General features: G+C 38.7%; 1 long non-coding RNA gene across 2 annotated transcripts in view; it reads left to right on the plus strand.

The window, feature by feature from the left end:
* LOC105879766 (uncharacterized) overlaps window positions 1-20,187 on the plus strand; it is a 215,802-nt gene extending 195,615 nt beyond the window's left edge. Inside the window, exons 5-7 of one of the 2 annotated variants that reach the window (XR_012919263.1) lie at window positions 6,775-6,864; window positions 8,640-8,726; window positions 19,877-20,187. This is a non-coding gene — a long non-coding RNA (uncharacterized LOC105879766). The remainder of the gene's footprint in view (window positions 1-6,774; window positions 6,865-8,639; window positions 8,727-19,876) is intronic. The other variant, XR_012919264.1, reaches the window with a different exon arrangement.
* The last annotated feature ends 6,502 nt before the right edge of the window (window positions 20,188-26,689 follow it).

The raw sequence follows: 26,689 nt of genomic DNA on the forward strand, positions 1-26,689 counted from the left end.
TCAACATCATTAGTCATCAGAAAAATGCAAATCAATACTACAATGAGATATCATCTCACCCCAGTTAAAAATGGCTTTTATCAAAAGACAGGCAATAATGAATGCTGGTGAGAATGTGGATAAAGGGGAATCTTTGTACACTATTGGTGGGAATGTAAATTAGTGCAACCATTATGGAGAACAGTATGGAGGTTCCTTAAAAAACTAAAAATAGAACTATTATATGACCCAGCAATCCCACTCCTAGGTATATATCCAAAGGAGGGATATCAGTATATCTAAAATCAGTATATCTAAATCAGCATATCTAAAATACATTTGCACTCCCATGTTTATTGCCACACTATACACAATAGCTAAGATTTGGAATCAACCTAAGTATCCATCAATGGATGAATGGATAAAGAAATTGTGGTACATACACACAATGTATTATTATATAGCCACAAAAAGGAATGAAATGCTGTCATTTGTGACAACATGGATAGAATTGAAGATCTTTATATTAAGTGAAATAAGCCAAGCACAGAAAGACAAATCTCACATGTTCTCACTCATATGTGGGAACTAAATATTTCAAAAATTTATCTCATGGAGACAGGGTAAAATATGGTTAGCAGAGGCTGGGAAGGGCAACCAGGGAGTGGCAAAAGATGGTTAATGGATTAAAAAATATAGTTAGGTAGATAGAATGAACAATATTTGATAGCACAACAAAGTAACGATAATCAACAATAAGTTAGGAGGTACTTTAACTAAAATAGTGAAATTGGAATGTTCCTAACACAAAGAAGTGATGAATGACTGAGGTGATGGATACCCCAATTGTCCTGATTTGATTAATACACATTGTATGCCTGTATTGAAACATCACATGTACCCTTCAAATACATACAACTATTATGTGCCCATAATAATTAAAAATAAAATTTTAAAAAATGAATTCCTGGTCCTTTATTGCAGAATAAAAAAAAGAAGGACCAGACAATTTGAAGAAACTTATCAAAATTGCATGGATGGAAAAAAAAATTGCATGGTTGAGACTGAACTCATGTTTCCTTCCTTATAGGCTAAGCTACCTAGCTCTTAGATATGTTGACATCTTTGTACTTTTCATTACATATTTAAATGTTTTGTTTCATAAGTACATATCTAGCTGTAATATGTGGATTTTGACACAATTGCAAAAATGGGGAAACAACACAAGTGCCCATCAATACATGAGTGGATTAATACATGGAGTTCTACTCAGCCACAAAAAATAATGGTGATCTAGCACCTCTTGTATTATCCTGGATAGAGCTGGAGCCCATTCTTCTAAGTAAAGTATCACAAGAATGGAAAAACAAGTACCACATGTACTCACCATCAAATTGGCTTTAACTGATCAACACTTAAGTGCACATATAGTAGTAACATTCATGGGGTGTTGGGCAGGTGGGAGCGGGGACGAGAGGATGGGTATATACACACCTAATGGGTGCAGTGTGCACTGTCTGGGGGATGGACATGCTTGAAGCTCTGACTCAGGTGGGGCAAAGGCAATGTATGTAACCTAAACATTTGTACCCCCATAATATGTTGAAAATTTAAAAAAAGATGTATGAAGCTATGCTCTATATTCAGAATAGAGGTATATTTTTCTCTAGTTGTGGGAGTAAAAAGGATCGGATCCAGGGAATTTAGAGTCAGCCAGAGCATTCCTGAATAAGTAGGAACTCACCAAGTACAGGAAAGCTTGATGGGAACCTGGGATATCTCTCTCTCTCTCTCTCTCTCTCTCTCTCCCCAAGTAGAAGGAAGACCTAACAATGTAGGGTAATATGATGGACTGAGCACATGTCCTGTGAAAATGACTGACTTCAAAGACCAATCTCCCTCACCATCACATTCTGAGAGATAATGCCTCTGCAGGCACAACTCATTAAATGATGAGTTTAAGGTTTAATGAAGTGAAAAGTAAGTGGATGCAGGATTTTCTGTGTTAAGATTTGATGAACATGGAAATGGAGGGTCTTCCAGGAAGCAGAGGAGAAAACAAAGGAGTGTGTCTCTGTGGTTGGGGATTTTTGTTGTTGATGTTTTATTTTGTTTCCATTACATTTCATCCAGGCCGCAGCTCGCAGCTCGTAGCTGGTTCTTTTAAGTGGGAATAAGATAAATTTTATATCTGCTACATTGACTCCAACTTGTTTCTCAGGGCGATTATTGTGGGAACTGGGAGCAGGAATGGCTTCCTTCACCCCATCCTTTCCATGAGGATGAATCTGCAGAACCATAGCCGTCCTGTCCTCTCTCTGCTCTTTACTTCTTTCCATGGAGGAGAAGGCATGTGGTGCCTGATTGGTTGGGACTAAGAAGTGAATCTGCGTAATCCTGGCCCTTCCTCTCTGCCTTTCCAAATAGACATCTGATCTTTCTGCAGGAAGCATGCATTATGCTCCACTTCTCCACGCCCTGAGTTTTATAAAAGCAGGCATTCTCAACAGAGCAGGGAGGGTGTGCTTGTTCTGTCTACTTCTGGGATTCAGTATTAGCAAGCGTGCTAGCCCATAAATAGAAACTATATCCTCTGACATCAGCTTCATTGGTAATAAAAATATTTTGACCTCTAGCCTACATTACTCATAAGCCTTATTTTTCCCTTGGTTCAGAACCCAAGTGGACAAGAGGAGTGCTATTTTTTGGACCTCCTAAACTTCAGCAACTGTATGTGGGATGGCAAGGAAACAGTCCTCTGGTCAAATTAGATTTTGTGTTAATGACTTGGGACTTTGTAGGGGCATAATGCTTGACACCAATCTACCAAGAATTGTTCAAGTCAAAAGACAATCAGCATATTTTTTTGCATTTAACAAATGTCATTATAGAAATAAACATTCTGCTATTATTAGAGATTTACGTGCACTTAATGTAATTAAAATATTTTTATTGCAATGAAAATAAATTATCCTACTTAGATGGCTGTAAGTCTAAGAATAATGTCAGCTATCCAATCAAGCCAGCCTTGCTGACACCTGCAAGATATGCTTCCTTCTGCCTCAATTCCTAAAATGCTTCTTTCGTATCACTCAAGCTACTTACCACAAACAGCTTTCTATGGCAGCAGCTGTGAATATGTCTTCTCTTCCATTTCTAGTGTTGTTAATGCCTGCAGCCAAGGGACCTTATCTTATTCATGGCTGTGTGCTTTGCAGTGTCTATTATAGAGACTTACAATTTGTAGATAGCAAGGAAATGCAATTTTAAAATGTTTAAAGGAAGCAAATCCTAAACCAAAAAGCTTAGAGTTGATGGCAAATCATATCATGTACCTTTCCTCTGCATAGCCATTTAATTACATATTTAAAAATCAGTGGACATCAAGGACAGTCTTGAAAAGGAGAAGTTCCTAAAGAGCAGCCTTGGGAAGTTGAGAAAGATAAAAAGAGGGAGGTAATGCCTCTTATCCTGTGTTTTTCATTATTATCATTATCTCGTGTTTTTCATTATTTCTTAACCTTAACAGTCCATATTTCTCAGGCTTTTACATGCCATTAGCATAATGGAGGAACCTCCCCCCCCCACACACACACACACACAAAATCCTCCCCTCTTCATCACCATCCCCAAATAGCTATCTTAGGTGAACTTATGCATTCCAACCTATGTAGTCTCTTGCCCACAAAGTCCCTTGAGGTCCCTTACTCTCCCACAGCTGCCTTGATCCTTGACCTGTGCTTCCAGTCCCGTTCTCTCAGGCCTGCCAAAGTTGCGTTCTCAAGCTGCCACATGGGAAGGAGATAACGAGATCCTCACAGAGATCAAGGAAATTGCACCGTGCTGCTTGAGTTCAAAGAAGAGATGCTTATGTTCATTGTCTTCCAGAGAACTTTAGGAAAACAGTTCCTTCAGCTTCTGTCTTGGAGTCCCATCCTTTCTCCTCATCCCTTCTATGGCTAGATACATGTGCAAACCTCTTCCTCATTCTTTCAGAAGAAAAAAGTCTCTCATGAAAATATATACTTGGAGATCCCACTCACACCTCAACAGTGTCCCCAAAGTACTTAAAAATTCTTGCTCAGGGATTCATTACTGCAGGCCTTTTCCTACAGTGACTGGCTAAAGCAGCAGCTTGCAGCCTCAGAGGCCCCTGAGAAAGTCTTTGTAATTAACCACACACTTAGTCCAACTCTGAGCCTGGGGCTGAGATACTTGCCACTTCCTGTCTCATCTTGGCACTAACGTGAGCAAGTGACTGCCCAGCTCCACAGCTGAGACCCAGCTGCAGTGGGGTGGGACTTGATGAATAAGCATTAGGGTGTGGAAAACAGTCCCATGGTGAATGTGAACTTCATGGTCCCTCATTCCAGTCCCAGCTCTGCTGCTTTATCCACCTGACTTTGGAAAAGCAACTTTGTCTACTTGTTCCTCAATTTTCTCATTTATACATAAGGTGGTTGGACCTGGTGATTACTTTAACATGCTAAGAATAAATGACAGCTTACGTAATAGAAATACTAAATATTAATGTGTTGGCCCTGGTTTAGTCTTATTTGATCATCCAAAGAGTTCCCATATAATCCCATTCTCATTCATTCCTGCATTCAAAACTAGAGCTGATTTAAGCTTACGAAATCCCAGGAATGCTAATGTCAGAAGTTCTGTTCATATCCTTTTAAGATCAAAACATGGCTTGCTGCATGCTCACCTGCTGCACAATGACAAAGCAAGGGGCTGACAATTAAATAAGTAGGAGCAACATTCATTTTTCCTGGTAGAACTTCCAAACCTATGGTGGGAATTCAGTAGCCAAGGAACTATTTCTATCTTAAGACATGATCTTTTCCTTGGCTGAGAACTAAAACACTTGGTTTTTTCTGACACCCAGGGAAAATCATATTGCAAAAGGAATAATAGGACTAGGGTTTGTGTTGCAAAGTAGCAAAATTCATTTGTTGACTTGAGCTACAGGAGGCTTATCCATTGCATAGTCCACACATGTGATAAATTGTACCCCTTCTCTCAGTGAGAAGCTGGGTTCCAATTCATTGCATTAATTTTATTGATTTACAGTTTGTACAAGATAAAAGTCATGTGATTGCATGGCTAACCCTGGTAATATTCAATGCTCCTTGGCAGGTTTTCTGACAGTTCTAAGAATTACTTTTTTCCCCTAGGCCACATTTTAAACAGTCAACTTCAGCATTTTCACAGGGGCTCAGGAATGCAAGAGATCTCAGGAGTTTTTTATGTTAACTTTCTTTCCCTGGTATAAGGATTCACACTTCCTTAAAACTTTTCATCTAAATATCATCTAACTTAGGAGAACACATCTAAGTGGCAAGGAATCCATGACCTTTTTAGTTAATCCTTTACATTTTTGAATAACTTCAATGATTAAAAAGTTATAAAGAATCATGAGTCCAAAATGTCTTTCTACCCAGGTTCTAAAATGTTACCTTAACTTATCAACTCTTAGCACAGCTCTTCACACATAGTAAGTACTTGATAATTATTAAGTATGTCACAGGTATTACACTGAAATAATTCTCGGTAGTATATTAAGAACATGGATGCTAAGGTGAAGTATAATTTTAGGAAAAGTATTATTTAAGCCTCAATTTTATCATCCATAAAATATGAATAATAATAGTTCCAACTTTACAATGTTGAGAGACTTAAATAAGATAATGCAAGCCACACACTTAGTACAGTAACTGACAGTAAAGACTCAAAATATTTATCTATTATTACTATTACCACCGATAATTATTTTTGACAATGCTTTCTTCAATTGAAGAATTGTCAGACACATACGCTGAAAGGAGATAGATGAAATAAGGTGTTGAAAGAGTTAATAATAGAAAACATCTGGTCAATGGCAGGAACTCTGTCTTTGTCCATACCTCAATGTCTTGTTATAACACAGTACTTGGTATATGCTACATAAATATTTAAGTTGAACTGAACTAAACTTTCCCCTAATAAGGACATATTAAGTGTAAATCAAAATATGTTTTCAAGACATTAGAATTCTTCAATTAAGCTTTACTTGGTGACTATCTATGGTAAATGAATCAATTGACTCTTAAATCCTTTTGCATAAATCCATTTTTACCCTTTCTTCATTTTTCTACATTTTTTGGGGATATTGGACCTATTTTTACTATTGCTTATGTAGATGGATATCACAGTCTATCATTGCTATCAACCAATGGCCATAGAGTTGGAAAGAAACTAAGGCCTGTGGCAGAAACTAAGACCTAGAGAGAGAGGGGAGGCAACATGTCAAGGTCACCCAGGTTTTTAGCAGTAGAGCTAGAACCAGAAAATTACATCTGACTCCCAAGATAGAATTACTTTTATTCTACCATAGTATTAGCAGATACCAAAAGATTCATCAATGTATGGCATTTGGGGCATGAGCTCTGTTCTGTGTGGATAACTAGATGTACAGCCTCCCTTTATATTTGTTAGAAGCATTTAGAGATATTGGCTATCCCCTCCGCCACCACATCCCCCTGTCTCTGGCTATTTCCATAGATTTTCAACTGATTACCTTCTTAAATCATATCACTTACATGAATAGGGCTTATTTGGATGTGGCTGACAGAAAGCCAACTCAAACTAATTTAGGCAAAGGGAAATTATTGGCGAAGATTGCTACATGTCTTCCAGTACTAAAGGAAATGTTGACTTTGAAATTGAAAGAAGGTTTGGGGGTTCATAGACCTTCTGCCCAGGGTACTGCTATTACCTATGACACCCAATCTCTGTCTCTTTTGTTCTTAGTTTTATATGAGAGAGAGAGAGGAGGGAGAGAGAGAAAGTCAGCCCAGCCCAGCTTGCGTCCAGTGTCTACCCCTGGACCAATTTGCTGCTGTGAGTGTTGGAAGATTACTTCCTTACCTGTGCATCAGGGGCTATATCTAGAGAACAGGGAATCATTGTGAGCAGAGCAACTGCCCTAAAAAGTGTATACTACATTTCACTACATGTCTCTCCAAGTAGATTATGCATTTTCAGAAGGCAGGGACCATGTCAACTTCATCTTTATACAGTATTTTCAGATATATTTTTCTTGCTTTTTGTGTAGGGAACACCTAGGCACATTTGTGGATTTGGATTGTATTAGATCCACAGTTTCTCTGGATCCAGGCCTACTGAACCAAGATGAGGCAGCTATGGCATATAACTATTAAATAATAATAAGGGGGCCTCTGTAATGGTTTTAGTCACTTAGAAAAACCTCACACACAAGTAATACATCCTGGCTCCAAGAAAAAATATCCTAACTCTGCTTCCCTTCCAGCTCCCTGGGAAGACAGAGCCCCTCTTTCTCAGGCAGCCCCCCTACTGGAAGTGTCTCTTCCTGACATCCTGGAGCTTCCCCGCAGCTAAGTCTTCAGTGGTTGAAATAGAGCCCTGCTGGGCTCAGGTCATTAGGCTTCTCATCTTTTCTCCTCAGATGACAGACATCAAGAGGACATATTCTCTTCTCCTGAGAAAAAGCTCCAATTAAATATGCTCATTAAAGCCCTGTGATTCTCCTGCTTTCTTCAAATGCACGACAAAAATGAATCACTTTTTGCTGACCTGAAACCTGGCCAGGGAGTGCCTGCCCAGGCCAGGTGCGGGCTGCTTGCCAGGCCCTTGTGGGATATACGAGGCAGTTTCACTGCTAAATGCCAGGCTGCTGCCACTGCCCCTCCAGCTGGCTCTCAGATGCAGGCAGGCAATCATATAGACAGTCCTGAACAAAATAGCACAGCTTATCTAGAATCAGAAGGATGATAACAAATTAAGATAAAAATTAGTTAAAATCTGCCACATTCAGCCCCTAACTGGTCTCATCCACACATTCCTGGCTTTTTAAGTACCGGCTGTGAGGCAGTGCAGTAGGAAGGGCATGAGACAGGAAGTTAGAAGATGGGCCCTGCCACTGGTGAGTGTGTAATCTCTCAGCCTCGGGTCCCTCATGTGAAAAGGGGATATTGTTAAGTTCTTGTAAGTCACAGATTTTGTTTTAAGGTATGGTCCCAACAAACTTTTTATGCCACTGACACAACCACTACTATTAGCTAATATTTATAAAATATTTACTTTGTGTCAGACACTGTTATGTGCTTAATTTCTATGTATTAATTCATTTAATCCTTCTAACAACACTTTGAAGGGATCTAGTAATATTGTTTTTCCTATTTTACAGATGAAGAAACTGAGATTTAGAGGGTGAAATAACTTGTTCAAAGTTTTACCAGCCAGGAAATAATAGAGTTTCGGGATGCATGTTTTTCATCTCCATGGTACCCCAATAATATCTCAGTTACCAAAACCAATATAGTGATGCTGAGCTTCCTCCTTGGCCTTTCTCTGCCCCAAACACTTGATTTCTGGTCCTAAGTACATGGTTTTATCTTCTTCAAATTGCTTCATGATTTCTATACTAACTGATCACTCTGCAGGCCTTATCTCATTTAAAACTCAGCCCATCCCTGCCTTCTAAAACCCATCAGAGTGTAGCTAGCCTGTATTTGCTCTGATCTCCATTAATTCACCATCTACAGTCTTCATTTGGTAATGAATGTGTTGCCTAATTAAATCATCTCTTTTATTATTATCATTTATCTCTTGACCATTACATCCTTTCTCTCCAGCCAGATTTGCATATGTGGAAGACCAGAATGTGGATCATACTTCTTTCAACTAGACTTAGCCCTTAGCATAATGCCTTGTACCAACAGGTAAATGTTAATTGGGTTTGGTGTGGCTTCTTCTGGAGCTTTAGCCTAAAGTATACTCCCTGTTAGTGTCTATATGGTTGTATGTGTCCTCTTTGGAAACTTTGGAATTAGAATTGTCAGCCAGAAAGCCTGGCAGCCCCCTATGGCAAACATTCAGCTTCCACTGTGCGGGCAGAACTGGAAAAGGGCAACCTGACCTATTCCTATGTTCCTATGCTAGCCCAGGTAAGTTACTTGTGCCAGAACCTCATTATGTCTGCACACCACTGTGTGTCTGATGGGATCAGGACAAGCTCTTCTGGTGATGCCAGCCAAGAAAAAACAGCTGGCAAATGTGAAAAGGATGTTACCAGGCACCTGGCCCACTTAGATTAGCTTTCTGGGCCAGCTTCACATTTTACATCAAGGCGTATGTTGGAAGTAGGAAATGACTATATCTTCTCTCCTCTCCAAAAGCTGGTCTGTAGGTGCCAAGTTCATAATGGTCATCTGTTGGGCTGTCTGTCCACAGCACCTGCGGTTCAAACAACTAAATCCAGAAGTTGCCAAGATTTTGGCACTCTCAGAGTATAATGCCAATGCCAAGAGCGGAGGGAGTGATAAATGTCCAAATTGTCTTGTTACCTCTTCTTGGAAGTTCCGACATCCAAATGCTGAAGGAAAAATGAAAGTTATTCCAGGTGCATTGTGCTTTACAAACATCATATATTTCAGCAAATAGAGGAGATCCAGAATGATTCAACAAATTGTGAGGAGCTCAATGATTTTGTGAAGGGATGATTTCCTTTTATTGCCTCCACTATACTGAGTAATTCATGGCCCTCAGTATGCTTTTAATAGCCAGCTGATTCCCAGTTTCATTGACAACAAGTCAAGATAAACCAACTTTTGCTACAGCAAGAAGAGAAAGTTCTAACCATAGTTTTTAAATTTTCCCCCTTCTAAATGCAAATTATAGCCACAAGGAGATATCTTCTTACCCATGTCAGAATGGCCATAATTAAAAAGTCAAAAAACAAGAGATGTTGGCCCAAATGTGTGGAAAGGGAATGCTTACATGTTTTTGGTGAAAATGTAAATTAGTACAACTTCTATGGAAAACAGTATGGAAACTTCTCAAAGAACTAAAAGTAGATCTACCATTCCATCCAGCAATCCCACTATTGAGTATCTACCCAAAGGAAAAGAAGTCATTATATCAAAAAGAAACCTGCACTTGTATGTTTGTCACAGCACAAATCACAATTGCAAAGATATGGAATCAATGTACGTGCCTATCAAATGATGAGTGGATAAAGAAAATCCGGTGTGTATGTGTGTGTATAAACATATATACATACCATGGAGTACTACTCAACCATAAAAAAGAATGAAATAATGTTTTTTGCAGCAACTTGGATGGAACTGGAGACCACTATCCTAAGTGAAGTAACTCAGGGACAGTTAATCAAATACTGCATGTTCTTACTTATAAGCAGGAGCTAAACTATGGGTATGCACGGTCATATAGAGTGACATAATGGATATTGGAGACTCAGAAGAGGAAGGGTGGAAGGGAAATGAGGGATGCAAAGTTACCTACTGGAGTACACTATTCATTCGGGTGACAGATAGATTAAAAGCCCAAACTTCAACACTATATAATTCAGCCATGCAACCAAAACCCACTTCTACCCCGTAAATCTATTGAAATAAAAAAATATATTTTTTCAAAAATAAATAAATAAATAAATTTTACTCCTTCTAAGATTGCTTTGAAGGAGGTGTTGGGCAGGAGGGTTCTGGACAGGGGAAATGGTAACAACAGGTGTGAATATAAAAACGTTTTTTATCATTGTTTAAGTCTCTGTAAAGATAATTGATTTTTTTTTTTTTTTTTTTTTTTTTTGAGACAGAGTCTTGCTTTGTTGCCCAGGCTAGAGTGAGTGCCGTGGCGTCAGCCTAGCTCACAGCAACCTCAAACTCCTGGGCTCGAGTGATCCTTCTGCCTCAGCCTCCCGGGTAGCTGGGACTACAGGCATGCGCCACCATGCCCGGCTAATTTTTTATATATATATCAGTTGGCCAATTAATTTATTTCTATTTATAGTAGAGACGGGGTCTCGCTCTTGCTCAGGCTGGTTTTGAACTCCTGACCTTGAGCAATCCGCCCGCCTCGGCCTCCCAAGAGCTAGGATTACAGGCGTGAGCCACAGCGCCCGGCCAGATAATTGATTTTTTAAACAAAAATAATTACAATGTATTGTGGGGTTTATAACATATGTAAAAGTTAAATATACAACGATAGCACAAAGGCCAGGAAGGAAGAAATGGAAGTATACTCTTGCAGGGTTCAAATCTTGGTATCAAGTGATATATCATTTAACAAAAGACCAGAATAAGTTCAAGATGAATGCAATAAACCCTAAATCAGCTATTAAAATAAAACAATAATGAATTATAGCTAAATTATCAACAAAAAATATAATAAAATAAAATGTTTAAAAATATATGTTCATGTAATCCAAAAGAAGGCAGAAAAGGAGGCGATAAGAATAGATGGGACAAATAGAAATGAAATATTAATAGCAAAAATAGTAGATTTAAACTCAATCATATCAATAATCAGATTAAATGTAAATAATCTAAACACCCCAATTAAAAGGCAGGTATTGTCAGATCATATTAAAAATAAGACCCACATACTGCTTTAAAAATTGATTTAAATATAAAAATATATACAGATTAAAAGTAAAAGTATTTCATGCTAACATTAAAATAAATAAAAGACAGAGTAGGTCGATTAATAGCAGACCAAGAAAACTTCAGAGCAAAGAATATTACCAAAGATAAAGACCATCATTTCACAATGATAAATGGGCCAATTCATCAAGTGAAGATAACAATTCTAAATGTTTATGTACCTATCAGCAGAGCAAAAAACTGATAGAACCGCAAGAAGAAAGAGACAAATCCACAATTACAGTTTAATTTAATTAATTAATTTATTATTTATTTATTTTTGAGACAGAGTCTCCCTCTGTTGCCATGGCCAGAGTGCCGTGGCGTCAGCCTAGCTCACAGCAACCTCAAACTCCTGGGCTCAGGCGATCCTTCTGCCTCAGCCTCCCACGTAGCTGGGACTACAGGCACGCACCACTATGCCCCGCTAATTTTTTCTATATATTTTTAGTTGGCCAATTAATTTCTTTCCATTTTTAGTAGAGACAGGATCTCGCTCTTGCTCAGGCTGGTTTTGAACTCCTGACCTTGAGGGATCCACCCGCCTCGGCCTCCCAGACTGCTAGGATTACAGGCGTGAGCCACCATGCCCGGCCCACAATTACGGTTTAAGATTTCAACATCCTTCTTTCAGTAATTACTAGAACAAGTAGACAGAAAATCAATGAGGATATAGAGACTCGAACAACACAATTGACCAACTGGACTTAATTGACATTTTTAGAACACTCCACCAAACAGCAGCAGAATATACGTTCTTTTTAAGTACAAATGGAACATATACCATAATAGACCATATTCTTGACCATGAATAAAGTGTCAATAAATTTAAATGGACTCAAATCATAGAAAGTGTGTTCCCTGACTGCAGTGCAGTTAAATTTGAAATTAATAAGAGAAAACTCCGGAAAATTTTCAAATATCTGGGAACTAAGTAACATATTTCCAAATAGCCCATGAGCCAAAGAAGAAATCAAGCTGTTGATTTGAAAATGTTTTGAACTAAGAAAAGGAAAACATAATATATCAAAATGTATGAGATATAGATAAAGCAACGACTAAAAGAAAATTTATAGCACTAAATATCTATAACAGAAATAAAAGCCAATGAACTCAGCTCACATCATAAGAAATTAGAAAAATAAGATCAAAAGAAACAGAAAAAAAATGAATAAAGAAAATAAATAACAGAGCAGAAATCAATAAAACCAAAAAACAAAGAAATTCAAGGAAACTAAAAGCTGTTTCTTTAAAAAGATTCATTGCTAAACCTCTAGCAAGTATAATTAGGAAAAAAAGAAAGAAGATACAAACTACAAATATTGGGGATGAGAGAGGTGACATTAATTACAGATTCTAGAGATATTAAATGATGATAAGTTAATGTTATATATATATACAACTTCATGCTAAGAAATTCAACAACTAGGATAAAATTAACAAGAACAACAGCAACAAAAAACCCAAATACCCCTATATCCACTTTAAAAATTGAATCTATAGTTGAAAACTATACCCTCAGAAAACTCTAGGCCTAGCTGGCTTCACTGTTGAATTGTTTGTTTGTTTGTTTGTTTGTTTGTTTGTTTTTTGAGACAGAGTCTCGCTTTGTTGCCCAGGCTAGAGTGAGTGCCGTGGCGTCAGCCTAGCTCACAGCAACCTCAAACTCCTGGGCTCCAGCGATCCTTCTGCCTCAGCCTCCCGAGTAGCTGGGACTACAGGCATGCGCCACCATGCCCGGCTAATTTTTTATATATATATATCAGTTGGCCAATTAATTTATTTCTATTTATAGTAGAGACGGGGTCTCGCTCTTGCTCAGGCTGGTTTTGAACTCCTGACCTTGAGCAATCCGCCCACCTCGGCCTCCCAAGAGCTAGGATTACAGGCGTGAGCCACCGCGCCCGGCCTGTTTGTTTGTTTTTTTAAAGAGACAGCGTTTCACTATGTTGCCTGGGCTGGTGTGTAGGAGCTATTCACAGGAACTGTCATAGCGCCTTGAACTGCTAGTCTCAAAGGACCCTCCAGCCTCAGCTTCTAGAGTAGCTGGGATCACAGACATATACCACCAAGCCTGGCCTCCACTGATGAATTCTCTCAAATATTGAAGAAAGAAATGATACCAGTTTTATACAAATTATTCCAGAGCACTGAACGGAAAATAACATTTTCCAAAACATTCTATATGGCCAGCATTTGGTACTCTGATACCAAAACTAAGGGAAGGCATTTTAAGTAAAAAAAATATATTAATAGAAACCAATATCCTTCACTAACATAGATACAAAAATTCTAAATATAATTTCAGCAAATTGAAACTCATAATGTATAAAAAGGATAATACATCATGATCAAGTTGAGGCTATTCTAGGAATGAAAGGCAGTGTGACATTTTAAAATCAAATCAATGTACATCAGTATATTAAGAGTTTTCAAAAAGCATGTGATCATCTGAATAAATCACCAAACACATTTGATAAGATCCAACATCCATTCTTGATAAAAATTCTGAACAGACATAGAAAGGCTCTTCCTCAACCCAATAAAAAGTTATCTATTAAAAAAAATGCATGGCTTTACAAGGGTTCAGTCTACATGATCATAATATAAAAATAAATTGAATTTTGATATATTAATAGATATGAAATAGTAGGAAATTGAAATCTAAAAAGCAATATCATGTGCAATAATGTCAATATGTATTAAATACTTAGGGATAAACCTAATAAAAAATGTCCAAGATTTATACCTTGAAAAATATAAAATATTGCTGAGAGAAAGAAAAGACATAAAAAATGCAGTCTTATACTATGTTCATGGATTGGAAGTTGCAATATTGTTAGTATGTTAATTCTCCTCAAATTGATTTATGAATTACATGTAATCTCAATCAATATTCCAAGCAGACTTTAAAAAATTTTTTTTAGAAATAAGCAAGTTGACTCATATGGGAATGTAAAGGACCTGAATAGCCAAAACAACTTTGAAAAACAAAATTGGAGGGCTTATATTACCTGATATCAAAATTTATTATAGTTGCTGTAATTAAGACAGTATGGTTGTAGCATAAAGATAGATAAATCGAACAACATAGCAGAACAGAGAGTCCAGAAATACACTGACCCACATATGATCAATTGATTTTTGACATAGGAGAAAAGATAATTCAGAAGAGAAAGGATAGTCTCTTCAAACATACAGGAAAATTGGACATCCTTAGGCAAAAAAAAAAATAGTTTAACTTTATAGAAAATTAACTCAAAATGGATCATAGCCCTAACTGTAAAACCTAAAACCATAAAAGTTCCAGAAGAAAACATAGGAGAAAATCTTGGTGACCTTGAATCAAGTAAAGATTTCTTTTTTTCTTTTTTTTATTTTTTCCAGTCAGAGTCTCACTCTGTTGCCCGGGCTAGAGTGCCATGGCATCAGTCTAGCTCACAGCAACCTCAAATTCCTGGGCTGAAGCCATCCTCCTGCCTCAGCCTCCCAAGTAGCTGGGACTACAGGCATCCACCACCATGCTGGGCTAATTTTTCTATATTTTTAGTAGAGGTGGGGTCTCACTCCTGCTCAGGCTGGTCTCAAACTCCTGACCTCAAGCAGTCCTCCACCTCAACCTCCCAGAGTGCTAGGATTACAAAAAGATTTCTTGGTATGACACTAGAAGCAGGATCCATGAAAAAAAATGTATATAGTAGACTTCATCAAAATTAAGTTTTGAAACATACTATTAAGAGAATAAAGAGGCCGGGCGTGGTGGCTCACGTCTGTAATCCTAGCACTCTGGGAGGCTGAGGTGGGGCGGATTGCTCGAGGTTAGGAGTTCGAAACCAGCCTGAGCGAGACCCTGTCTCTACTAAAAATAGAAAGAAATTAATTGACCAACTAAAATATATATATAGAAAAAATTAGCCGGGCATGGTGGCTCATGCCTGTAGTCCCAGCTGCTCGGGAGGCTGAGGCAGCAGGATTGCTTAAGCCCAGGAGTTTGAGGTTGCTGTGAGCTAGGCCACAGCACTCACTCTAGACTGGGCAACAAAGTGAAACTCTGTCTCAAAAAAAAAAAAAAAATTAAAAAAAGAGAATAAAGAGATAAACCACAGACCAGGATAAAAATATTTGCAAATCACATATCTGATAGCAGACTTGTATCCAATATACATAAAGAACTCTCACAGCTTAAAAATAATAAAGCAAATAATTCAATTTTCTAAGTGGGCAAATTATTTAAATGGGCATTTTACAAAGAAGTGACTGAACATACCAAATACTGACAAGAATACGAAGTAACTTGAACTTTTATATACTGCTAAAAAACTGTATAATGGCATAACAACTTTGTAAGAAGTTTGGTGGCTACTTAAGCTGAGGAACTCATGCTATATGAGCTAGCCATTCCACTCCAAGTTATTTACACAAAATAAGTGAAAGCATATGCCCATACAAAATTTTATGTAAATCTTCATAGAAAATGTATTTCTAAGAAGCCAAAACTGGGTTATACACACAATGGAATAATATTCAGCAATAAACAGAATAAATTATCTATACATGCAACACCATGGATGAATATCAAAATAAATATGTTCAGGGAAATAAACCAGACCAAAAAGAGTACATACTGTGTGATTTAATTTGTATAAAATTCTAGAAAACGCTGCCTAACCTGTAGACAGCAAGTACGTCAGTAGTTACCTGTGAATGGGGTTGGAGAGTTGGGAGAGGCAAGAGGGGCGGATTCCAAAGGGGCCTAAGAACCTTTGAGATGTGATGAATGCTCATATTCTCTGTGGTGATAGATTTACAGGTTTATACATATTCCAAATTTACCAAATTATCTACTTTAAATCGGTGCAGCTTATTGTATGTCATTTTTACTTCAATTAAGCTGTTGTTGTATTATAATATGTATGTTGTTGTATTATAATATGTATTATAATATGTATGTACATACATACATACTGGAAAAGTTGAAAATGTATGGGATGGATGAACCGAATATCCGAAATGTTGTCATAGGCAAATGCTAACAGTAGAACTCACAGATTTCAATTTTGCTTTCATAGTTCAGCAACTCATTTTTGTTGTCCTCAGTCCACCTATTTGGATCTGCAACATTTAGGTCCATGCTACTCATTGCTAGGAAAATATAATTCCTGAATGGTACTCCCAGTTTAAAAACGGTAATAATAGGAAAATATATCTCAGGAATTTTCTTGGTAGGGTGTGAAATAAATTCTAATGTACCATTCCAATTGCCCATGTGCATGTGTTGACAACTCTAACCTAAGAATAAAATCTGAAGCTGCTGAACCAGTCCCACCCAGGGCAGCCAAAAAGCCTGTACAAGATTAAGAAGTTGCCTGGTTAATTTGTGATCCTGGAAAGTAGATGGATACTGAATTTATTAGCTGGTTTTGAGGACTGGGAACAAAGGGGTTCATAAAAATCTTTTAAATTCCCTGAAGTCACCTTAAGATCAATGAGTTCTGAATTCATATCCCCAATTAATCAAACAAACGACTGGGCTGTGTTAGTCAGAGACTACACTCGTCACTACTGTAGGGAAGGAAAGGGAAAGTAAGCCACGGGATATCTAGCCAGACAACAAGGCCAATGTTACCCTGCAAACAATGGACTAATTGGAAAGACCATGTAGGCATGTGAACCTGGGTTCGTCCTCTGACCTCTTTGTTCCTCAGTTTCCCCGCTTGCTGTGCTCCAGCCAACTAGCCCCTTGTTCCTCCAATGTGCCAAGCTCTTTCTTACCTCTGTGCCCTTGAATGTGCAGCTCTCTCTGCCTGGAGCACTTGACCCTTCACTTAACTGACACCTCTTCCCTTTAAGATCACCTCCTCAAAGAAGCCTTCCTGGACCCTTGTAGGTAAAGTTATTCCTCACTTCATTCCACCCCAGTCACTGTCTATCATGTACCCTGATTCTTTCTTTCATGACAATCACAATCTGTAATTATTATCATTTTTTATTTGTTTACTTGTTTACTGTTTGTTTTGCATATAAATTTTTAGGGTATATGAAAATTGAATCAAATGTTTTCTAATTGTGGTAAGAGATACAAAACATAGAACTTACCACTTTAACAGCATGTGAATTTTTTGAGGGCAAGAACCTTATCAGTTTTTCAAGAGTATTTGACAATAAGCACTCAAAATCTGTTGAAGCAATAAATAGAATGGAGGATAATTCCTACTCTGCCTACTCCACAGGACTCTTTTAAGACAGAGAAAAATGGCTCTGAAACACTATGTGTTCCAAAATATAAAACTATTAATATTTGTATTACTAAAAAACAATGTGATGCATCTCGGAGTTAAATGCTGACTGGGTAACGAACGCAGTTTAAATGAGGCTGGAAGGATCAGAAAAGGCTTCCCTGGAGTAGGAGCAGAGCCTAAAACCATACCTTGCCTGCCTGAAGATGCCTGGGCCTCACACTGATGTCCCTCCCCCGTTGGCTTCACAGACAGTCCTTTCTCTTGCTGTCTTTTATTAAGGGGTGTTATCTCCCTTTCCCTCAAAAGTCAAAGGATAGGCAGGGTTGGCATTTCAGAGGGAGAAGCCAATGAGCATGACTCTAGGCATATTTAAAGAATTCCAATGGCTTTGTGTTTTTCCTCAGAGGGCTCACACTTTGCAGATCTTCTCTCATTTAAAAATTGAGAGTTCTGGGGTGAAGCTCACAGAACCCTGGGGAAGGAGAAACCCTCAGTGTTGCTGGGAATATGGGACCTCATCAACCCTTCTTGAATCTTTGATGCCTCTCGGAGGAAACTGGCTTTCATTTGAAACCTGAAGGCCAAATGCCTCACCCGGGCCAATGCCACATTTAGGGATAGGAACATTGGCATTGGGGTAAGAGGTAAGTAAGAAGCCTGGATTCATTAAGTGCAAATAAAAGATGCAAACTGAAAAATAAAATATGAACAAACTAATGTGCAAACCAACTAGAGGCAGTTTGGACAGCAAGGAAAATCCTGAAAATGGTGTCAGGGAGATATGAGTGCCAGTCCCACCTCTGGACCCACCTGTGTGATGCTCCACAAGTTATTTCCCCCTTATAATGGATGTTCCGTCTGCAAAAATGAGAAACTTGGGTTAAATGCCCTCTGAGGCCCTCTCAGGTTCTGCTGTTCCTATGAAACTCCCGTAATTCTTCCTGTGAAAGTGACAGAGCTGTGTTCGGAAGCCTTTGACCATATTTGTTTAATCTCCACATTGACTCTAGTGAGGGACTGGTTTTACGATTCTCCTGTTCTCCCCTAATCTGGGTTTTCAATCAGGGTTCTTGTTTGTAGAAACTGACAGATTTAAGTGAAAAAGGAGTTCATTGAAAGGATAGTGAGTGGCTCACAGAATTGTAAGGAGACTGAAGGAGCAGGAAGGAAAGTGGGGGGCTGGGGCCAGCCAGGGTCATGGCCATCAGGTTCTCTGGTGCCTTGAGGACTCCACGCTCTCTCCACGAACAGTGGATGTCAAGCTGGCACCAGGAGGTCCCCACTTGACACAGGAGGTCACAACTGGTAACACTACGGGCTTAAGGAGCTGCCACCAACACCTGCCACTGGAATGGGTTTGTGGCTTCCCCTGCTTTTTGAGTCACAAGTTCCCAATCCAGTCTTAGTGACTGGATCTGATGGCACTAGGTCCTGTCATATAGCCTAGTTCCAGGCACCAGAGAAATGTGAAAGTGAATATTTGGGTTTTTCAATGTATATAGTGGAAGACAAGTCGTATTTCCAACCAAGACTTATGAGGTGGAAAATCCTTTCACAGGTGAATAGGAGTTATGTAACAGCCACAAAAAAGACAAATGTTTAAAAGACCTGTATGGCAGCAGTAGGAAAAGAACATGCCTCCCGATAGTACCCTATACCTTAAAGGACTCCAGCTTCTAAAATCGGGACCTGGAAAATAGGCTGCAGGCCACCTAACCCAGTCCTTTCATTTCACAAATGGGAAAACTGGGGTTTCAAGAGGGATGGCAATGAGCTGAATAGCTGGACCACAACTCGGGTTTCCTGTCTTGGCCAATTGTCTTTCCACTACATCACAGTGCCTTCCAAGACAAAGAACAGAATCCCTTCTTTGTCAAATGAGATGAAATGCCAAATGTTCATGAAACATTTATTTTTGCAACTTAGCTTGGTTTGATTTATTGTGGAAGTTTTGAGCTTAAAGAGATTAGATCTGATCCCCTCCAGATTCCAATTCAATTAGTATTGCATTAACCACCTACTCTAATGGCAGACATCACGCTGGTATCTGCTTAATGCAGCGGGAGGTATGGGGATCTGTTTGGATCTGAGAAACAACTGGTAATGGGGACTAGAGCACTGTGGAGCTTCTCATGCCATCTGTCACCTCGACTTTTCTCTGATCATCATTTTATCCTCCCTTTTTGATAGATACCTCTGCATCTGGTCCTCCTGGCTGAAAACAAGACAACTGCGGAATAGTTTCTACTGCAGCAGCTGTAGAAAGATATGTTAGAGTGTCAATAAATGGCTGTAGTCCCAGTAACAAAATCCCTAGAAAGAAACGATTGGCCGAGGGTGCCCAGGCCTGGCCCATCGACTATAGCCGGGAGTCAGAATTACATAGTCCATGGCTGCTTCCAGAACAACTAGAGCAACTATGGCTGAGGAGGGCTGTTTTATGAAAAGCTTGGAAATGCTCAGACAAAACATTGATTCCATTACTCACATATGAATTAACTTAATACATTAGTCCCCTTCACTCATTTATGCATCAGATATTCATTTCATTTTGCTGCATTTTACGCCCTGTTTTAGATAATAGAGATATAGCAAAAGAAACACAGAAGATATTTTGAAAAGAAAAATAAGGAAATATTTTGTGTGTGTGATAGTGTTAAGTGCCAGGGGAAAAAATAAAGTAGGGTTAAGAGTGAGGGTGGGGAGTAGGTCCATGTGAACGCTTGCATCATTTTATGTAGTGTGGACAGGGGAGGCTTCATTGAGAAGAGGATATTTGAGTTGAAATCTAAAGGCAGTGAGGGAGTGAGCCATGAGGCTGTGGAGTAAAAGCATTCCAAGGAGAAAAATAGCAAGCGCAAAGGCCCGTAGGCTGGAATGTGCCTTGTGTGTTCAAGGTGTAGCAAAGAGGTTGAAGTGGCTTCAGTGGAGAAAGGAAGAATTCAGGAGACAATATCTGAGAGGTGAGAGGAGCCAGATCCTGTAGGTCCTGGGCTATGTGAACCACTGTAAGGACTTTGGTGTTTGCTCCAAGAGTTTGCTCCAAAGGTTTTAAGAAGAGAAGTAACATAATTGTGCACATATGTGCATTGTGTTCAGAGCAGGCTATAGGTGTGTAAAGATGGGAGACCAGTTAGGAGGCTATTATGATCATTTAAACAAGACGCCGTGGTAGTTTAAAACAGAGTGGTAGTGAGAAAGTGGTCAAACTTGGGATTTATTTTGAAGGTAGAATTGACACGATTATGTTAATTGATTGGATATGAAAAATGAGAGAAAGAAGAGAGTCAATAATGAATTTCGCCCTGAGCAACTAGAAAGATAGAGTTGCCATGTGCTATTATGGAGAAGACTGTAGGAGAAGCAGGCCAGCGCAATGAAGGGAGCTAGGAGTCCAATTGGAGCATGTTAAGTTTGAGATGCTTTTTAGACATCTAAATGGACATTGAATGGGTGGTTGGCTATAAGAAGATTGAGTTCAGGTGAGAAACCAAGCTGGATATATGTATTTTGGAACTGTTAGTACATAGATGATAATTAAATCCTTAAAACTGAATGAGATCACCTTGGAAGTGAGTATCAATAGAAAAAAGAGGGCAAAGGAGCAACACCTAGGGAAGTCCATTGTCTAGAGATTGGGGAGATGAGGAGAAGCTGCAAAAGGTATTAAACAGCAATGTCCAGGGAGGCAGAAAGAGAAGCAGGAGAAAGTGGTATTCTAGCAGCCAAGTGAAAGAGATATTTAAGAGGGAGGGAATCATTAAGTGGGTCAATAGTCCTTGATACTTCAATCCAGATAGACTACTGGATTTAACAACATGTAAGTCACTGGTACCTTTCTAAGTTTTGGGGGCTTGGGGGTTTGGTTTTGTTTCTAATGAGGTGGTGGGAACAAAACCCAAGCGTAGTAAGTGCAAAGGAGAAAATGGCGAGAGAGAAATCAGAGACACCTATAGTATAGTAAACTCTTTGGAGAATTTTGCTGTAACAGAGCAATGGGATGGTGGGTGGAGGTCAGGAGATATTTGATTTTAAGATGAGAGTATTGAAGCATGTGTGTATGCTTATGTGAATGATCCAGGAGAGAGAAACTGATGGTACAAGACAGCAGCAGGGGGAATACTGGACAGATGTCCCTGGACAGGTAAGAAATGATGGGATTTAGGAACTAGGCTGAAGATCGGTGTTAGATAAGAAAAGAGAAGGCTCAGCCTTGGTAACCAAAGGAAAGAGGAGCATATAAGCCAAAGCAGGTGAAGTGCTAGACGTGGTAGTAGAAACACATACAGGTTCTTTCCCAAGTTCATTTATATTTTCCAAGAGAAGTAAAATTAAGGCCATGAGAATGGAAGAAGAGAGAGGTTTGAGGAAATAGAAGAGAGTATGAAACATAAGCAAATGGGAGATTAGATCAACTGGGGAAATGTAACAGTATTTCCAGGCTGCACTATAGGCCCTGTTGAAGTTTTGTGATCATAAATCTAAAGTGAGACCAGACAGCATGATTAGTCATTTTCCAGGTACATTTAGTTGCATGTGTGCCATCACAGAGTTGGTGTAGTATTAGATTTAACCAGATGTGGGGTCTTGACAGAAAATTTGATCAAGGAAGAGAAGGGAATAGAATTAGTATTGGCAAAGGGGTGATTATAATAATGGACTATAATAGAAACTGAGCTGAGTGAGGTGAGAGAAGAGGACACGAACGGGTACAAAAAAAAAGGAGCAAAAATGTAGAAGTCCCAATGATCGTGGATCTCAGTGGGGTTGAGAAATTGTTAGAGATGAGGTGTAAGGAGGAGTGGTCTGCAAATCTACAAGATTGAATTAGAGAGTGAAATACTTGAACTGGAGATGACAGTGAGATTACAGCTATTGGTAATGACCAAAATATGATGACAGAGTGATTCAGGCAGTAGTGGAAGTGGGGGACAGACATTAGAATAATGGAGATTAAGAAACTCAGAGGTCAGAATGTGGGAGGAATCACATATGAGATATTGAAATCAAGCGTTATGGCTAAGAATAGCCAGCCATAAGTTAGTCATTCACCTGAGATGCAGTGAGTAGGAGCCAGTTTCCGTTACAGGTCTACGTGATTAGCCATCGTCAGTATTCTCCTGGTGTAACCTCCAGTGCTGACAACTTCTCTGATCTCTGGCTTTCATTTTTCCTTCAAGTCCCCATGTCTCCTAATTTTCTCACCACAGAACACTTTCTGAGTGCACAACAGGCTGCTGAGACTCAGAGAGGGTAAGAAACTTTGCCCAAGATCACACAGCTAGAAAGTGGAATCGTTTGCCACCCAGGAGGCAGGAGGAGATACATGGCAAAGGGTCAATGGCAGAATCAAGATAAAAGTGCTTCCTGTGAAGGAAATAACGGGGGCAAGGGATCCAGACCAAGAAAGAACAAGTTTTTGTGGCAGTCCCCAAGCTTCAGAGCCACTTTCAGTTACTTCTTATTTGACTCCTAAATGTTGTGTGGTAAGAGATTAGCGAGGAAGGAAGCCTTTAAAGATTTAATAATAATTTCATAAAGGTCATTGCAAAGTGCTTGCAATTGTTCATCTTTATAATTTAATTCCTATTTTGAGAAACAGGAAGAAAAATAAACAGGAAAAGTACATGAAAATCCCCAACAGGATCCAATTAAATAAAAATAGTGCTCACAGGAAACAAACATCTTAAAGAGGGGCAGGGCACTATACAGATTGAGGAAATCCTGCAGAATTGATGACTTTTAGTTAATATTGAAATAATCAATTACTATTAAATAGAACAGTGACCAACATTTAGGCAGCAACTTAATACTTCCCTAAACTGCTATCTGCCAACGTGGGATAAAAGAAGGGGAATGAGACCTGGCAATGCGTCTGTACTAGTGGCCAAGTTACACCACTGTATAATGGCCTAATAGGCAGCTGCCTAAAAATAAAAGCTAGTATTCATTGAGAGTTACTATGTATTAGACACTGAGCTATGGACTTTAGATGCAAGATTTGAAAGGGACTTGAAAAAATTGCCTTATCTAAAAAGTTCCTCCTTCACACAAAATATTTCTACTTTATCAATTCTAAGGCTTGATTGGATTTTAGTTCTTTGATTGTGAATTAATTCATCAAATTACTAAATGAACATTTATGGAACACCACTGTATACAGGGCATTCAGATTATCACTGTGAATAAAGAGATGGATGAGATATACCCCTTTAGGAGCTAATAATGCAATTAAATATTAAAGTTAGAATGTGTCAAATCTGTAGTATATTGCTGACAATCATGTTTTTCTTAGTTAAAAAGAACACTCGACTGGAAATCAGGAGAATTTGTCTACTCCCTATGCCACCAACTTAATCAACTGTGAATAATTTCCTTTTTTTAGAACCCATTTGCATCTCTTAAAAGAAATGGTTTGGCTCATGGGCCACATAATCTCTTTCAATGCTGACAACCCATGAGTCTACTGCTATTTTATTTTTATTTATTCAACAAACATCTATCTAGTACTATGTGCCACACACCATTCTAGGCACTTTACAAATATTAACCTACTTGCACCTGTAACAATCCTACTATATAAGTACTATTGTTTTCCCTAATAATATATTTATATTAAAACAGTCATTATTCTCTTTACAGATGATAAAATTGAGGCACAGAGTCATTTGAAGCATTTATGACATATTTTACTTGGGATACATATAATTTATTTACTTTTGCTTTGTTGAGTAATTTATAAGCAGCCTTTGAAATTTCATTATAGGTACAGTCACGTTATCAGTTTTGTAGAATCTGCTTATATGGGTAAAACAAAAAGCTGGGAAAGAACTGCAGTCATCTACCAGAGACAGTGGAGCAACACGAGTCTGCGCTACAGTCAGAAACATACACACGACAGCCACAAGCCCCACACTTGAGCATCCAAGGAGAATCCCTGCAGAGCCCCTCCCTGTCCTTTCTGTCCCCCAGTACCTTCACTATCTCTTTCCCTGTCTTTAATGGAAGAAGGCATGTGAAACTGCCTAACGCAGAAACCCAGAAACCAGCTCATTTTACACTCTAAAAATAATCGCCTTTGCTCCTTCTCTTTATCGCCTCCTTCTCCCTCCATCCATCTTTCCTTCCTCCTTCACATTCAGCCTTACAGTTCTACCACTTGCATAGTGATGCTCTTTTCTGACTTCCTAACTAGTTCCTACCCAAATGTGATTACTAATTCTTATCCCTAAGCTGTCTATGTATCTCTGCAACATGATGCTAAATTTTTCTCAACTTGCCCCCACATCTACTTCAGAGTCCACTTACTTACTACTGACTGCTGTGATCCTCCTACAGCCAGATCCCCACCAGAGCCCTGCAGTCCAATCCTAGGACTTCCCTTTCCTGATACCCCACACCCTCTACCCTCCACCTTCCATGCCCTTGAAATTCCATCTTTCTGTGTTGTGTTGCCCTGTGCTTGAAAATGTCCACATCCTCTACTAAGCTTCAACTAGCTTTACCTTCTCACCTTACACCCCACCTATCTGACAACACAAAGTGAAATTTTAACAATGTGTATTCACTCACAGATAAGTAATAGAATAAATTTTTATCAAATGGTGGTCAAAAGATACCAGTTTTAGACATAGCAGTATGAGCAGAACAATGGTTTTTTACAAGTCGCTTGATACTAACAATATGTTTTTAACATTTTATTTTATTCTTTATTTTTTAATTGAAAATTAAAAAGTACATATATCATCTACAACATTATGTTTTGAAATTTGTATACATTGTGAATTGGTGAAATTGAGCTAACTAGCATATATGCATTACCTCACATACTTATCATTTTTTTGTGGTGAGAACACTTAAAATCTACTCTCTTAGCAATTTTCAAGAATGCAATGTTGTTATTAAGTGTAGTCACCATTCATTTCTTGAATTTATTCCTCCTAGCTAATGGAAAGTTTGTACCCTTTGACCAACACTCCCCAAACCTACCCTAGCCCACCCCCAGCTCCTGGTAACCACCATTCTACTCTCTACTTCCACGAGTTCAACATTTTTAGATTCTACATATAAGTAAGATCATAGATATAAGTATTTGTATTCCTGTATCTGGCTTATTTAACTTAGCATAATGCCCTCCAGGTTCATCCACATTGTTACATATGACAGGATTTCCTTCTTTTTTAAGGCTGAATACTATGCCATTGTGTATATATACCACCTTTTCTTTAGCCGTTCCTTTGTTGGTGGACACTTAAGTTGATTCCATATCTTGGCTATTGTGGATAATCCTGCAGTGAACATGGGAGGGCAGATATCTCTTCAACATACTGATTTCATGGGGGGGGGTATATATCCAGCTGGATCATAGTGATGCTAGTAATATTTAAAATACTGACATTTGCAATTTTTAAAAATTAAAGAAGAGGTGAGGTGATACCCACAATTATGTGACCCTCACATGCATCATGACATCATTCCTGAGTGGTACAGAGAGATGATGCTTCACTGCTCCCTCCAGCAACTGCACACAACTCCCAGCTCCGCCCGTGGGAGAGTCTCATTCAGGTCAACATCATCTATCAAATGTGTCATAAAAGGGAAAAGGTTTCAAATGACTAGGGAAGGAGAAAGAGCACAGACTTTGAGTCAAAAGATTCTAGATTAGATCCAAGTTTTTCATTTACTTACAGTTTAACTTTGGGCATTTTACTGCTGCCATTTAACTCTTGGGTTTGTGTGTGTGTGGGGGGGTGTCTACAAAATGAATAATTTGGTATATTAATCTTTAAGATCCCTAATGCTTTAGAGTTCTAAGATTGTATAATTCTAAGCTTATTATCCAAATTGTCCAATGTCCAATTTTGTCAAATTCCATATAACAGCAACAATTTCTAAACTCCCTATGAAGTGGCCCTCAGTGATGAGTAACACTGTGCTAAGTAGGTTCTGAGGACACAAAGGAAAATATTAACATAAAACATAGTCCCTACCCTCCAGGAATCC

Source organism: Microcebus murinus, chromosome 1 (assembly GCF_040939455.1).
Source record: "Microcebus murinus isolate Inina chromosome 1, M.murinus_Inina_mat1.0, whole genome shotgun sequence".
Lineage (NCBI taxonomy): Eukaryota > Metazoa > Chordata > Mammalia > Primates > Cheirogaleidae > Microcebus > Microcebus murinus.